Source organism: Pyrus communis, chromosome 2 (assembly GCF_041283825.1).
Source record: "Pyrus communis isolate YQ-2024b chromosome 2, ASM4128382v1, whole genome shotgun sequence".
NCBI lineage: Eukaryota > Viridiplantae > Streptophyta > Magnoliopsida > Rosales > Rosaceae > Pyrus > Pyrus communis.
The window spans coordinates 27,559,933-27,575,831 of record NC_142566.1 but is presented as its reverse complement, the minus strand read 5'-3'; the positions used below and the strand labels follow the sequence as shown (position 1 = coordinate 27,575,831).

At 32.2% G+C, this 15,899-nt stretch overlaps 1 long non-coding RNA gene across 2 annotated transcripts; it reads right to left on the bottom strand.

Moving 5' to 3' along the window:
• Positions 1-12,444: 12,444 nt before the first annotated feature.
• Positions 12,445-13,571, bottom strand: LOC148698859 (uncharacterized). 2 transcript variants are annotated; one of them, XR_015952354.1, is made up of 4 exons: positions 12,894-13,571; positions 12,738-12,824; positions 12,591-12,630; positions 12,445-12,499 (listed from the first exon to the last, which is right to left on the bottom strand). It is a non-coding gene; the product is annotated as an uncharacterized LOC148698859 (long non-coding RNA). The 2 variants fall into 2 exon arrangements; XR_015952344.1 differs by having other exon boundaries at positions 12,738-13,571.
• Between the last annotated feature and the right edge of the window lie 2,328 nt (positions 13,572-15,899).

The following is a 15,899-nucleotide window of genomic DNA, read 5'->3' as shown; positions in this document are numbered from 1 at the left end:
ATTTCTCGTTAATTTTTTGAAGTTGAAAAATAGAAAGGAAAAAGAAAAAAAAAACTAACAATGGGGTCTCCCAAAGAGATATGTAGGTGTCCAAAATCTTGGGAATGTGCTAAATTAATTTTAAGTAACATGCGGTGCGAGTAAAATAACTATAACTTTGGCTTATAAGTTTATAACGAATATTGTAAAAGTTATCAACATCGATTAGAGAACTATGGGTTGTAAATCACAGTTTTTGTGAAAATTTGAAATTTTTAGCTTTAGGAAATATTTGCGTCGGAGTTAAAGAAAATATTGGAAGACCTTTGGATGTGATACCGTTTATTAGGTCCTGAAACTATTTTTTTATTGATTTTTTCAAGTTGAAAATATGAGAGTATCTTTAAATTTAGGTTTTAAATCATTAATTTCAAGTGTTTAAATATTAATTATAATAGATTTAGCATGGGATAATATATTTTGAAGAACATGAAATTTCAAGTGCTAGCGATTGTAACTGAGTGCAATCACTAGCACGATAGCAACTCCCTTCAAGGAGGATCGGGAACAAAGTATCGATCGTAACATTTCCCCCCCCCCCCCCCCCCGCCTTTTTCTTTTTCTTTTTCCATTGAATTTCTTCTTCTTAGTGCGTTACTTTATTTAGATTCAAATACCTTTTATATTTGTATCCTTATTTTCAAATTTTTTGACATGGATTATAAGAAAATTTTCACCAAAAATACATTTTGTAGAACATCAATATGATAGTTTCGTGTTGTGGTATGGGCAAGACGACAATTTAACAAAAAAATAAATAAATAAAAGGAAAACTAATGAAAATGGCTTGAAAACTTTGAGTTTTAATGATAAAGACAAAATAAAAGGTAAAGTGAATAGTATCATGATTGATTTTTTAGTGTAAAAATGTGGTTTTTCGTTAAAGTTAACAGTACCGCGGACTTTTCGTTAAAACTCCCAAAAATAAAACTTTAAATAAATAAAATTAAAAGTTTAGACGTAGTCCAAACTCACGTCTAAGTCTAGAAAGTTCAAGCCACATTAGAAGCAATGAAGACCCATGAGGTTTAGTGTTTAGGGGCACGTGAATAGTAACACCCTGAGTTCAAGTGTTTAGGGGCGTGTTAATTTTATAGATGTTTTAATCTAAAAATATTTAGATTCCGATAAATATTGAAAAATCACTAAACCTAACACTTATTAACTACATAAAATTAATTAGTAAATTATTAAACCATAACCTTTAGCTCTAGCAAATATTTTATGCGGGAATTAACGAAAATGTTCATTTGATGTGATTTTATCCTTTATTAAGCCCCGGAACTATTTCTCGTTAATTTTTTGAAGTTGAAAAATAGAAAGAAAAAAAAAACTAATAGTGGGGTCTCCCAAAGAGATTTGTAGGTGTCCAAAATCTTGGGAATGTGCTAAATTAATTTTAGGAAATATGTGGTGCGAGTAAAATGACTATAACTTTGGCTTATAAGTTTATAACGAATATTGTAAAAGTTCTCAACATCGATTAGAGAACTATGGGTTGTAAATCACAGTTTTTGTGAAAATTTGAAATTTTTAGTTTTAGGAAATATTTGCGTCGGAGTTAAAGAAAATATTGGAAGACCTTTGGACGTGATAACGTTTATTAGGTCCTGAAACTATTTTTTTTTATTGATTTTTTCAAGTTGAAAATATGAGAGTATCTTTAAATTTAGGTTTTAAATCATTAATTTCAAGTGTTTAAATATTAATTATAATAGATTTAGAATGGGATAATATATTTTGAAGAACATGAATATGATAATTTGTAGTTATGGTAAGATAAATAAAATGAAATAAAATAAATAAAAAGAAAAAAATTGAAAATAGGGGGATCGGTATGAAGATAGCGACTTTAAAGGATTAAAATTGCTAGCAAGATAGCGATTGTCAGCCTTACAATCGCTAGCACTATAGCAACTCCCTCCCTGGAGGATCGGGAACAAAGTATCGATCGTAACATTTTTCCCCCCACCTTTTTCTTTTTCTTTTTCCATTGAATTTCTTTTTCTTTTCCCATTGAATTTATTTTTCTTAGTGCGTTACTTTCTTTAGATTCAAATACCTTTTATATTTGTATCCTTATTTTCAAATTTTTTTTGACATGGATTAGAAGAAAATTTTCACCAAAAATACATTTTGTAGAACATCAAGATGATAGTTTTGTGTTGTGGTATGGGCAAGACGAAAATTTAACAAAGATAAAAAAAATAAGAGGAAAACTAATGAAAATGACTTTAAAACTTTGAGTTTTAATGATAAAGACAAAATAAAGGGTAAAGTGAATAGTACCATGATTGATTTTTTAGTGTAAAAATGTGATTTTTCGTTAAATTGAACAGTACCGCGGACTTTTCGTTAAAACTCCCAAAAAATACATTTTGTAGAACATCAAGATGATAGCTCTAGCAAATATTTTATGCGGGAATTAACGAAAATGTTCATTTGATGTGATTTTATCCTTTATTAAGCCCCGGAACTATTTCTTGTTAATTTTTTGAAGTTGAAAAATAGAAAGGAAAAAAAAAAACTAATAGTGGGGTCGCCCAAAGAGATTTGTAGGTGTCCAAAATCTTGGGAATGTGCTAAATTAATTTTAGGAAACATGTGGTGCGAGTAAAATGACTATAACTTTGACTTATAAGTTTATAACGAATATTGTAAAAGTTCTCAACATCGATTAGAGAACTATAGGTTGTAAATCACAATTTTTGTGAAAATTTGAAATTTTTAGTTTTAGGAAATATTTGCGTCGGAGTTAAAGAAAATATTGGAAGACCTTTGGACGTGATAACGTTTATTAGGTCCTGAAACTATTTTTTTTTATTGATTTTTTCAAGTTGAAAATATGAGAGTATCTTTAAATTTAGGTTTTAAATCATTAATTTCAAGTGTTTAAATATTAATTATAATAGATTTAGCATGGGATAATATATTTTGAAGAACATGAATATGATAATTTGTAGTTATGGTAAGATAAATAAAATAAAATAAAATATATAAAAAGAAAAAAAATTGAAAAGAGGGGGATCGGTATGAATATAGCGACTTTAATGGGGCGTAGTTGCTAGTTTTCTAGCGATCATAATTCGGTACCATCGGTAGTACTATAGCAACTTCCTTCAGGAAGGATCGGGGCCAAAGTATCGATCGTAACATTTCCCCCCCCCCAGGGCCTTTTTCTTTTTCTTTTTCTTTTTCCATTGAATTTCTTTTTCTTTTCCCATTGAATTTCTTTTTCTTAGTGCGTTACTTTCTTTAGATTCAAATACCTTTTATATTTGTATCCTTATTTTCAAATTTTTTTTGACATGGATTAGAAGAAAATTTTCACCAAAAATACATTTTGTAGAACATCAAGATGATAGTTTGGTGTTGTGGTATGGGCAAGACGAAAATTTAACAAAAATAAAAAAAATAAGAGGAAAACTAATGAAAATGACTTAAAAACTTTGAGTTTTAATGATAAAGACAAAATAAAAGGTAAAGTGAATAGTACCATGATTGATTTTTTAGTGTAAAAATGTGATTTTTTGTTAAATTGAACAGTACCGCGGACTTTTCGTTAAAACTCCCACAAAAAAAAAAATTAAATAAATAAAATTAATGGTTTAGACGTAGTCCAAACTCACGCCTAAGTCCAAACGTACGCCCACTAGAAAGTTCAAGCTACAGTAGAAGCAATGAAGGCCCATGAGGTTTAGTGTTTAGGGGCATGTGAATAATAACACCCTAAGTTCAAGTGTTTAGGGGCGTGTTAATTTTATAGATGTTTTAATCTAAAAATATTTATATTCCGATAAATATTGAAAAATCACTAAACCTAACACTTATTAACTACATAAAATTAATTAGTAAATCATAATTACTAATTATTAAACCATAACCTTTAGCTCTAGCAAATATTTTATGCGGGAATTAACGAAAATGTTCATTTGATGTGATTTTATCCTTTATTAAGCCCCGGAACTATTTCTCGTTAATTTTTTGAAGTTGAAAAATAGAAAGAAAAAAAAAAAACTAATAGTGGGGTCTCCCAAAGAGATTTGTAGGTGTCCAAAATCTTGGGAATGTGCTAAATTAATTTTAGGAAACATGTGGTGCGAGTAAAATGACTATAACTTTGGCTTATAAGTTTATAACGAATATTGTAAAAGTTCTCAACATCGATTAGAGAACTATGGGTTGTAAATCACAGTTTTTGTGAAAATTTGAAATTTTTAGTTTTAGGAAACATTTGCGTCGGAGTTAAAGAAAATATTGGAAGACCTTTGGACGTGATAACGTTTATTAGGTCCTGAAACTATTTTTTTTTATTGATTTTTTCAAGTTGAAAATATGAGAGTATCTTTAAATTTAGGTTTTAAATCATTAATTTCAAGTGTTTAAATATTAATTATAATAGATTTAGCATGGGATAATATATTTTGAAGAACATGAATATGATAATTTGTAGTTATGGTAAGATAAATAAAATAAAATAAAATAAATAAAAAGAAAAAAATTGAAAATAGGGGGATCGGTATGAAGATAGCGACTTTAGTAGATTAAAATTGCTCGCATGATAGCGATTGTCAGCCCTTACAATCGCTAGCGCAATAGCCCTTACAATCGTAACATTCCCCCCCCCCCCCTTTTTTCTTTTTCTTTTTCCATTGAATTTCTTTTTCTTTTCCCATCTTTAGATTCAAATACCTTTTATATTTGTATCCTTATTTTCAAATTTTTTTTGGCATGGATTAGAAGAAAATTTTCACCAAAAATACATTTTGTAGAACATCAAGATGATAGTTTTGTGTTGTGGTATGGGCAAGACGAAAATTTAACAAAAATAAAAAAAATAAGAGGAAAACTAATGAAAATGGCTTAAAAACTTTGAGTTTTAATGATAAAGACAAAATAAAGGGTAAAGTGAATAGTACCATGATTGATTTTTTAGTGTAAAAATGTGATTTTTCGTTAAATTGAACAGTACGGCGGACTTTTTGTTAAAACTCCCAAAAAAAAAAAAATTTAAATAAATAAAATTAATGGTTTAGACGTAGTCCAAACTCAAGCCTAAGTCCAAACGTACGCCCACTAGAAAGTTCAAGCTGCAGTAGAAGCAATGAAGGCCCATGTGGTTTAGTGTTTAGGGGCATGTGAATAATAACACCCTAAGTTCAAGTGTTTAGGGGCATGTTAATTTTATAGATGTTTTAATCTAAAAATATTTATATTGACACACCCCGACCCAGAAAGTCCACTTGGACCCTGAATCGAGCTGTGCTGGCCGACACCTGGAAGGTGACGAAGCCATAAAATGTGATAATGTATAAAAAGTGAATAAATTTGAATATAAAAGTGTCTAAGTACCAGAGTGCGCTATGAGTGGGAGCGAACCCATTTCACACGCGATTTCAGAGCATAAGTAAGGTACAGTAGTGTGGGTAAGAATCATACCCTCAGAAATATCCAACAATACTAAGATTCGCCACAGATTCTTGTCGATACAAACTCAACAACTAAAACCTGGAGGGCACCAAACAGAAGGTGTGAGTAAGCAATAAAACCAAGCTTCCCAAAGTTATTACCTCTCTAAAAGTAATGCCCCTAAATGTAAAACCCGTATCGTTTTCCATAAGACAATACAACATATATGCATATATCCAAACCATACTCAGAATTGACTAAAACCACGGTTTGCCATTAACTCCACCATACATTAATAAGTAGGCCAAATGAACTAAATCAATACAAGATGATATATCAGTCAGAGTCATCTAAAATGACATGTACAACTTATCCATATCTCATCAATCATGGCTAACATATAAGTTGGAGTCACCTATAGTGACATGTACGACTTATCCATATCTCATCAATCCTGGCTAGCATATAAGTCGGGGTCACCTATAGTGACCTGTACGACTTATCCATATCTCATCAATCATGGCTCCCATATAAGTCGGAGTCACCTATAGTGACATGTACGACTTATCCATATCTCATCAATCATGGCTAGCATATAAGTCGGAGTCACCTATAATGACCTGTACGACTTATCCATATCTCATCAATCCTGGCTAGCATATAAGTCGGAGTCACCTATAGTGACCTGTACGACTTATCCATATCTCATCAATCCTGGCTAGCTAATAACTCAATAAGTATACCTGCACACGAGTCGGAACCACCTAAAGTGATCTGTACGACAGGACTGGGTGTAAATAAGTGCTACAATCACGGGAAGACTGGACGAATAATTGCGGGTCACCTACGAGTCGGAACCACCTAAAGTGGTCTGTACGACAGGACTGTGCACCTACCTTGAATCCAAGGTGAGCGTAAGGTGCGGGAGGTGAACATCACGTGAAGGACTGTGCCCTGGCCACGGGCGGGAGCACTAACACTGGGGTGCAGGTTTATGAGCTATGCTATATCTCAACACAATCGTACTCACTACCATCACTAACATCAACATGTACTCACCTGAAGCTTACCTGGGTGTCCTGCATCCACCTTTGTACTTGAAAGCATTCCCAATAATTAAATGCAAGTATAATACATATGGATATACCATGATGCAATCTAACACTCAACCATGTTGTAACATTTTCAATTATAAACTATACAGTGTGAAATGTACAATCAATAACGTTCTACTCCCGAACTACTTATTTTCAAGGATAATTATCCATAATAGCCCAATTAACACTAATTAACTAACTAATTCACAAAACTAAAACTTGTCTTTATCAATTTCCTTCGCATTACTCAATTTCCCAAACAAGACTTTTGTCTCAAATATTTTATGGCTGCATCTAACGTCTCGTTAGACTGCATACGTACCCTAAATAGGGATCAAGCCATTCGTAGTTCATATAGTACTTCAAGCATTCACAATAATTATATATGAAAGTAATATGCCTAATCAATTTAAAAGTGTCGATAGAACTCTCAACAATATGTACGATAAAAAGGAAAAGATCCACTCACCTGGAGTCCACGCTATGATTCTCTAGCGCACGCATCGAGGCGTCCTGAATGATTGGTCTCTGTGACCAATTATCAAATCACATCTCAGAACTCTTATCCGTAGAATATGTAATTCACATAAAACACAACCTCAACGATATTCTAAAATAGTTTGAGACCCATTGACCACAAGTCAATCGTCGATCAAAGATCGACGGTAGGGTTTACAACCCTGTATAACTTGACCCGGAAGATCCGCATATCAGATTTCCAATCCGCAACTCCCAACGATCCACAATATGTTTCTACAATAACATATTAAAATTTCATTATGATCCAACGGTCAGATCTCCGCCACTTACCTAAAACAAGTGGTCGTGAACATTTATTTTACTAACTTACAAATCCAATTCAGGAAGATCCGTAAGTCGGATTCCCGATCAATAAATTCCTATGATCTTTAAATATTACGTATTATAATGTATCCAATTTTGGTGACGATCCAACGGTCGAATCGTCGATTCACATTTTTATCAAGTACCGTATCGTAACAAATTTAGGTTCCAATGATCAACCTACGTCATTCAAATAACAAAACTGAATTCAAGACATTCGACATAGCCTAAAAATAGCATTGGCGGCCCACTGGCCACGCGCCGCCGCGGGTGGCGGTCGGCCGCCCCGACTCGCCGGAAAATTCAACTATTTTCAAACATTCTCAAACTTCACAGAAATGAAGATCTCAGTGAGTGGAGCAACTTTCATACCTGCCACGAAGTCCAAAAGTGGACGGAAGATGGTCAATTTTGCCCACAAAGCCGGTGGGTGCCTAAAACTTCCCGACGTCGATTCGTCGTCTACGGTGGTCCAACGGGGTCAAGGTTGGTCGGGTTTTTCTCCTGGGATGATGGGCTACAAAGCCCAAGTGGTGGCATCGGCCATCGCTTTGCCGATTTGCCGGAAAATCGAAAAGGGTGGCCGGAGCACCATTGATTTTCGTCAACTTTCGTGGCCTCAAACCGCCTCATACCATGGTTAATCAAGGTGGTTCTTGGGTGGGTTTTGTAGAGGGGAATGAGAGCTTCAAGATGGTGGTGGTGGCATCGAAAAACTCCACCGGAGTTGGCCGGAATCGGCCTTGGAAAATGGATGGTCGTGCATGTCGGGTCACGGTTTTGGGGGGAGCTTTCCCTTTTTTTTTTTTTTTTTTTTTCTTCTTTCTTTTTGATTGGCTGCCAACTTTACTTCTTCTTTCCTCCCTCCATTTTCTGATTGGGCTTCCCCCACAAAGTGGGGATTTAATTTAAATAAACATTAAACCTTGAATAACCAATTTCGAACGTCCGTAACTATACCGTTATAATCCGGACTCGCAAACGGCTTTCGCCTATACGTTCGTACCAATGAGTACTACGAGGATATGCTAAAAGAATAAGTTCCACATCTCTCAAATCGATGGTCTACGGAAGTCAAAGTCCTTGCCTCTAGGGCAATTTCGTAAATTCACGCTTTTAAAATAAAATAAAAACGTAAAATTTGGAACGGGTTGTCACATATATTCCGATAAATATTGAAAAATCATTAAACCTAACACGTATTAACTACATAAAATTAATTAGTAAATCATAATTACTAATTATTAAACCATAACCTTTAGCTCTAGCAAATATTTTTTTGCGGGAATTAACGAAAATGTTCATTTGATGTGATTTTATCCTTTATTAAGCCCCGGAACTATTTCTCGTTAATTTTTTGAAGTTGAAAGATAGAAAGGAAAAAAAAAAAAACTAATAGTGGGGTCTCCCAAAGAGATTTGTAGGTGTCCAAAATCTTGGGAATGTGCTAAATTAATTTTAGGAAACATGTGGTGCGAGTAAAATGACTATAACTTTGGCTTATAAGTTTATAACGAATATTGTAAAAGTTATCAACATCGATTAGAGAACTATGGGTTGTAAATCACAGTTTTTGTGAAAATTTGAAATTTTTAGTTTTAGGAAATATTTGCGTCGGATTTAAAGAAAATATTGGAAGACCTTTGGACGTGATAACGTTATGTCCTGAAACTATTTTTTTTTATTGATTTTTTCAAGTTGAAAATATGAGAGTATCTTTAAATTTAGGTTTTAAATCATTAATTTCAAGTGTTTAAATATTAATTATAATAGATTTAGCATGGGATAATATATTTTGAAGAACATGAATATGATAATTTGTAGTTATGGTAAGATAAATAAAATAAAATAAAATATATAAAAAGAAAAAAAATTGAAAAGAGGGGGATCGGTATGAATCTAGCGACTTTAATGGGGCGTAGTTGCCAGTTTTCTAGCGATCGTATTTCGGTACCATCGGTAGTACTATAGCAACTCCCTTCAGGAAGGATCGGGGTCAAAGTATCGATCGTAACATTCCCCCCCCCCCGGGGCCTTTTTCTTTTTCTGTTTCCATTGAATTTCTTTTTCTTTTCCCATTGAATTTATTTTTCTTAGTGCGTTACTTTCTTTAGATTCAAATATCTTTTATATTTGTATCCTTATTTTCAAATTTTTTTTGACATGGATTAGAAGAAAATTTTCACCAAAAATACATTTTGTAGAACATCAAGATGATAGTTTGGTGTTGTGGTATGGGCAAGACGAAAATTTAACAAAAATAAAAAAAATAAGAGGAAAACTAATGAAAATGGCTTAAAAACTTTGAGTTTTAATGATAAAGACAAAATAAAAGGTAAAGTGAATAGTACCATGATTGATTTTTTAGTGTAAAAATGTGATTTTTCGTTAAATTGAACAGTACCGCGGACTTTTCGTTAAAACTCCCAAAAAAAAAAAAAAAATTAAATAAATAAAATTAATGGTTTAGACGTAGTCCAAACTCACGCCTAAGTCCAAACGTACGCCCACTAGAAAGTTCAAGCTGCAGTAGAAGCAATGAAGGCCCATGAGATTTAGTGTTTAGGGGCATGTGAATAATAACACCCTAAGTTCAAGTGTTTAGGGGCGTGTTAATTTTATAGATGTTTTAATCTAAAAATATTTATATTCCGATAAATATTGAAAAATCATTAAACCTAACACTTATTAACTACATAAAATTAATTAGTAAATCATAATTACTAATTATTAAACCATAACCTTTAGCTCTAGCAAATATTTTATGCGGGAATTAACGAAAATGTTCATTTGATGTGATTTTATCCTTTATTAAGCCCCGGAACTATTTCTCGTTAATTTTTTGAAGTTGAAAAATAGAAAGGAAAAAAAAAAACTAATAGTGGGGTCTCCCAAAGAGATTTGTAGGTGTCCAAAATCTTGGGAATGTGCTAAATTAATTTTAGGAAACATGTGGTGCGAGTAAAATGACTATAACTTTGGCTTATAAGTTTATAACGAATATTGTAAAAGTTCTCAACATCGATTAGAGAACTATGGGTTGTAAATCACAGTTTTTGTGAAAATTTGAAATTTTTAGTTTTAGGAAATATTTGCGTCGAAGTTAAAGAAAATATTGGAAGACCTTTGGACGTGATAACGTTTATTAGGTCCTGAAACTATTTTTTTTTATTGATTTTTTCAAGTTGAAAATATGAGAGTATCTTTAAATTTAGGTTTTAAATCATTAATTTCAAGTGTTTAAATATTAATTATAATAGATTTAGCATGGGATAATATATTTTGAAGAACATGAATATGATAATTTGTAGTTATGGTAAGATAAATAAAATAAAATAAAATAAATAAAAAGAAAAAAATTGAAAAGAGGGGGATCGGTATGAAGCTAGCGACTTTAATGGGGTACTAGCCTCTCTGCACGCACTAACGTGCGTGCGAGAGGCATTTTTGCATCACGGGCGCTTCGCGCCCCTAAAGGTGTATTGTGTTAGTTTTTCCCATTGTAATTGTCAAGATATACTTTAAATGTATTGTGCAAAGAGAAACTTTTTTTTTTATCATGCACGTCCTAAAAAGTTATCATGTTTTTCATTTTTACTTTGTGTAAAGTAATGATTTAAATGTTATTCATGCACTTATCACACAACATACGATTTTAGATGCAAGTTCCTACCTAAAGCCTATGAACAATAGCAAGTATATGTAAATATAAAAAAAATAGTAGATGAAAACAATTTAATGCCAACTCTGATTCCACAGTTCAGAAAGGTATGCCTCTAATGTATGATAAATTTTGCCAACTTGCTTCTCTTGATTTGGAAGGGTATGACTCCAATCGCTTTGTTTTCCAAAGCCATCTTAGCATATGCATCACCAATTGTAGAACAAAAGCTAATCCAATTGCTAATCTTAGCATCTGCTTCTCCAATTCACCATCATCTTTTGATTTTGTGTGCCTTTATCGGATAGAGGGCAAGTACACAGTTTTATATCTTCGATATACAATATCAGCATTGATTTCTTTTGTGAACTAAATACATGCATATATGTGGTTGTTTTGAACTTTGTTATACATCAAACCTATAATACAGGTGCTGGGACGTTGTCTAGAACAAAGATGGAGGTGGCGATATGATGGAAAAAAAGGTCCTCTTGCTTCCTTCTCTACCGAGCATACTACATAATCTTTCCAATTTTCACTAAAATTATCTCCACAACTCATTTGCAGGCTATAAGGAACTGGATTTAGAAAGAGCCTACCAAATAGAGATTTCTTTTACACTAAAACCTATTTCTCTCGATAATGCTACACTTTCAAATTTGAAAATTTTGTGACATAATCGCTTGAAGAAAACCTTGATTGATTGTTGATCTTGATTGAAAACTGTTGATTTCAGCAAGCTAACTCTCACCAACTCTCAAAGAGTTTAAAAGGAGGAGCACGAGCAATATGTATTTCTTTCTTTTTTTTTTAATTTTTTTATAAATGATTTGGGGGTAAACATTGAACCTTATATCTCCACCCACCAATGTCATAATAATGATCAAAATCGGAAAGCATATACTATTTATAAATAAAAAAATATGAAAATATGACATGTAATTTGATTTCTAAATACATATTGACAACACTTAATGTCCTTAAATCAAAATATTTCAGATTCATAAGTTTTCAATCAAAGTTATAGGCTAGCTAGGGATGAACTCCTAATATATGAAGCAAAACAAAATATGGACAACATGTACATATGTAAACATAACGCCTACGTGTGAAATCAAAGCCATGCTTGCCACCCATTTGCTTGCACTTGATGCTTTAGATTTTCATGGTTAATCTGCAAGCAATGATGATAAAATAAGAAGTATAACTATAATGCACAATCCCAACTATAAAGATTGTAAGCAACTTAACCTAAATACCTTTAAGTTTGACAATTTTCTCATGGCAATACTTTTACTCCAGTTACTTGTAGAATACTGAAAGATAAATATATTTGTCAAGTTTGAGGTAACAAATTGTAACCATATTTACAAAATTAAATAATAAGAAATATTAACTTAATCTTGTACTTCAACCTTTGTATTTTGAGACGGGTGTGATGCTTGTAAAACTGACAAAAAATGCAATTTTATTTATATTTGAAAATTGAATGCAATTTGAATTTATAGTATACTTTTGTATGAAAATAAGAGAAGATTTACCGTATTTAGAAAAGTTGTTTGGCCACTGTTAATCTTTTTTCTACACCCATAAATTGTTTTATTTTATTTTATAATTTGAGATAATTAATTTGTAGAATGATATAGAGAATGCCATTAAAAATAAATAGGTAAGAAATGGTGTTGTACCTTATTTGTTGGACTTTATTCCAAATACGTATGATCTGAGGAGTTGTTGAAGGTTTTAATTCTTCCACGGCCTTTTTCATGCGCCACCTATATATTGAAGGTATATATAATGTTAGATTTCTTGTAACAAATTTGTATATAATTTAGGATACATACTGCTCATGCTTCTTCTTTTTCCACTCTTTGAGAATTAGTTGGCTTAGATCAGTAGTTTTTACTCCGACAGATATCTCCCAACCAGGTGTAAAAATAGAGACACGTCTGTTTGAGATCTTATCAATAGGTTCCTTCTTCATTTTTTGTGGGTATTCTTGTAAATATCCTAAGAATGAAAACAAATAATTTTTAAAATTACCATAGCACACGTATAGCACATTAAGATAATCAAAAGTGAAACTCATAATCTGACCGAAATTTTAAAAAACACACAATGAAGATTTCAAAGGAAGAATTTAAAAGAACCCATATGAAGCTAAACCTGGATATTCATACAATTACATATTATGCTTACATGAAAATGTGTAAAATGAGTACAACCATGCAGGAAAAAAAGTGAAAAAAAGAAGCTTAGACCTAGATTAATTTCCTTTTTACGCCTGGGGAGAGGGAGTGGGAGAAGAATGGCAAAGCAAAAAAGCGAAAAAATTGAAATAAAGAAGAATGATGACTCGGGCGTTGCTTAATACCCGTTTTATCCTACGTTAGAGTGTGAGAGTCTGTAAAACCAAGCAACAACTGTTGATAGCAGTTGTATAACTGAGGGGAAAATTAACATTTGAATTTGGATATGGGAAAATAAGTAGGAACGGAAAAAATGGGATTATACGAACGGGGAAGTTAGTGCTTGTAGTGGGCAAGGTTCACGGTTTTTTGAAAACCCACGGCAACCTCTACCCCTTTCTTTCTCCCACGTTAGTTTCGTATTTTTATTTATTTATTTTTTTAATCTATATATCATTTTATAAGATATTAGTATCTCCTCCTAGAATGGATAGAAATTTGTTGGAGACATCCTAATCCGTCTAAATTAGTTGGACCATATGCATATGTTAGTATAATGTATTAGATACTTTTTTTAATATAGATATTAATATTTTCTCCTAAAATGGAGGAGAAGTTATTCCGTTCTTGTTGTTTTATTTATTTTTTTTCCACAACATAACAAATTTGAATTTTTCTGTTTAATATCTCTCTCCTAAAATAGAAAGCAGTTATTCACCATGTGGCCTTTTTTTAACTTTATTTTTTAATATTTATCTCCTAAAATGATGTTCTCCACTTTATTTTTTTAATTTGTTTTTGTTGCCTTTATCATTTATCTCTCCCTGCTCTCCATAACTGCTATCTTTTAGAGGATAATTATCATGATTTTTTATCTCCTCCTAAAATGGATAGAAATTAGTTGAAACATCCTAATCCGTCTAAATTAGTCGGACCATATGCAGATGCAGATATTAGTATAATTTATTAGATTTTTTTTTAATATAGATATTAATATTTTCTCCTAAAATGGAGGAGAAGTTATTCTGTTCTTGTTTTGTTTTTTTTTTTTTTCCAACATAACAAATTTTAATTTTTCTGTTTAATATCTCTCTCCTAAAATGGAGAGCAGTTATTCACCATGTGGCCTTTTTTTCACTTTATTTTTTAATATTTATCTCCTAAAATGGTGTTCTCCACTTTATTTTTTAATTGATTTGTTTTTATTAAAGTGTTGATTTTTGTTTTAATTAAAATGTTGTATTTTAGGGTCTTAATGAGGAATTGGACGCACTTTTTTCTTTGTTTTACTGTCTAAACCGCAATACTGCTAAATTTTAGAGGATAATTATAATGTTTTTTTATTTTTTTTTATTTTCTGAAGTTTATTATTTTCCAATACAGTTTTTTTGTTCGGTTATGGTTTTTTTTACCAATTTGTCCTAGCTTTTTGAACTTTTAAAGGTTTGATTGTGTAGATAACAAAGGGACATGTGATAAACATAAAAGTACAATTCCTACGTCAAACAGATACAAACTTGGGAGAAAATGAAGAATTAATCCAAAAAAGATTGCAAACAAAGCCAAGGGAGGAATTTAAAGTACATCAAAGAAACCAAATAAGCTTGCAATCAATTTAAATTGCATGGCATGTATAACTAATATGTCCAATGTCAGATCAAGACTAACAAACATGTTCAAAGAAAAGGGGCAAATTATTAAGGTACCATAATAACAATAAAGAGAAACTTTTGAGTTTCGTTTTTCCAAAATCCCATCACAGCCCATAAGAAAAATATAAATTAAGCAATAGATTCCGGGGAATTACCTTTAAAAATGGCCATATGATATAGATATATATATAGATACACTCAAAAGAAAATTCAATGAGAAAAATGTAGGAAAAGTAAGTATTCAAACTCTTCAATGGAAAAGGAGAAGGCGCGGAGAATTACCATTTCACTCCGTTCTAGGCTTCAGAGAGTAAGGGAGGTCTTCATCGCAACAACTTTATTTCCATCACTATAAACCGAAGCATAAACCCTACAAACTTCCATTATAGATAGGAGGGATCACATATGAACCTGTGCACTGAAAAATTTAACATCTGAATTTTCTTATTCGTGAAAATTGAAAGGAAAACGGATGACTGAAATGGAAGAAAGACAAAAGCCCAATCACATACTCGAAAGGAACACGATATATATAGTTGTAAACGTACCTTTGCAGACCGGCGGGAATGGCTGAGTTAGAGCAAGTTGATCCGAAATGAAGACGAAGCATTAGAAAGAAGAGAGAAGAAGTGCTCGAATTGGGAGAAGAGGTTGATCGATGTACGGAGATCAGAATTTTGTAACTGAACAAATGAAGCGGAGAAGTTATGATAAAAGGTTGTGGGGGGGTTTAAAAACTGAATAGAAACTGCTACGTAGAAAAGTGAACATGGTGGTTTTTCAGTACATATTTCTGTGCAGTTATTGTTTTTTTACCATTTTATCCTCATTTTCTTAACTTTTTTGGATTTCAATTGTGAAGAAAACGAAGGCGCTTTCTTGGCATTTTTGAATGCTTCACCAAACTGGCCTTCTCCCTTTATATATATAGATAATTGCCAGTGTTCTAGCGATCGTAATTCGGTACCATCGGTAGTACTATAGGAACTCCCTTCAGGAAGGATCAGGG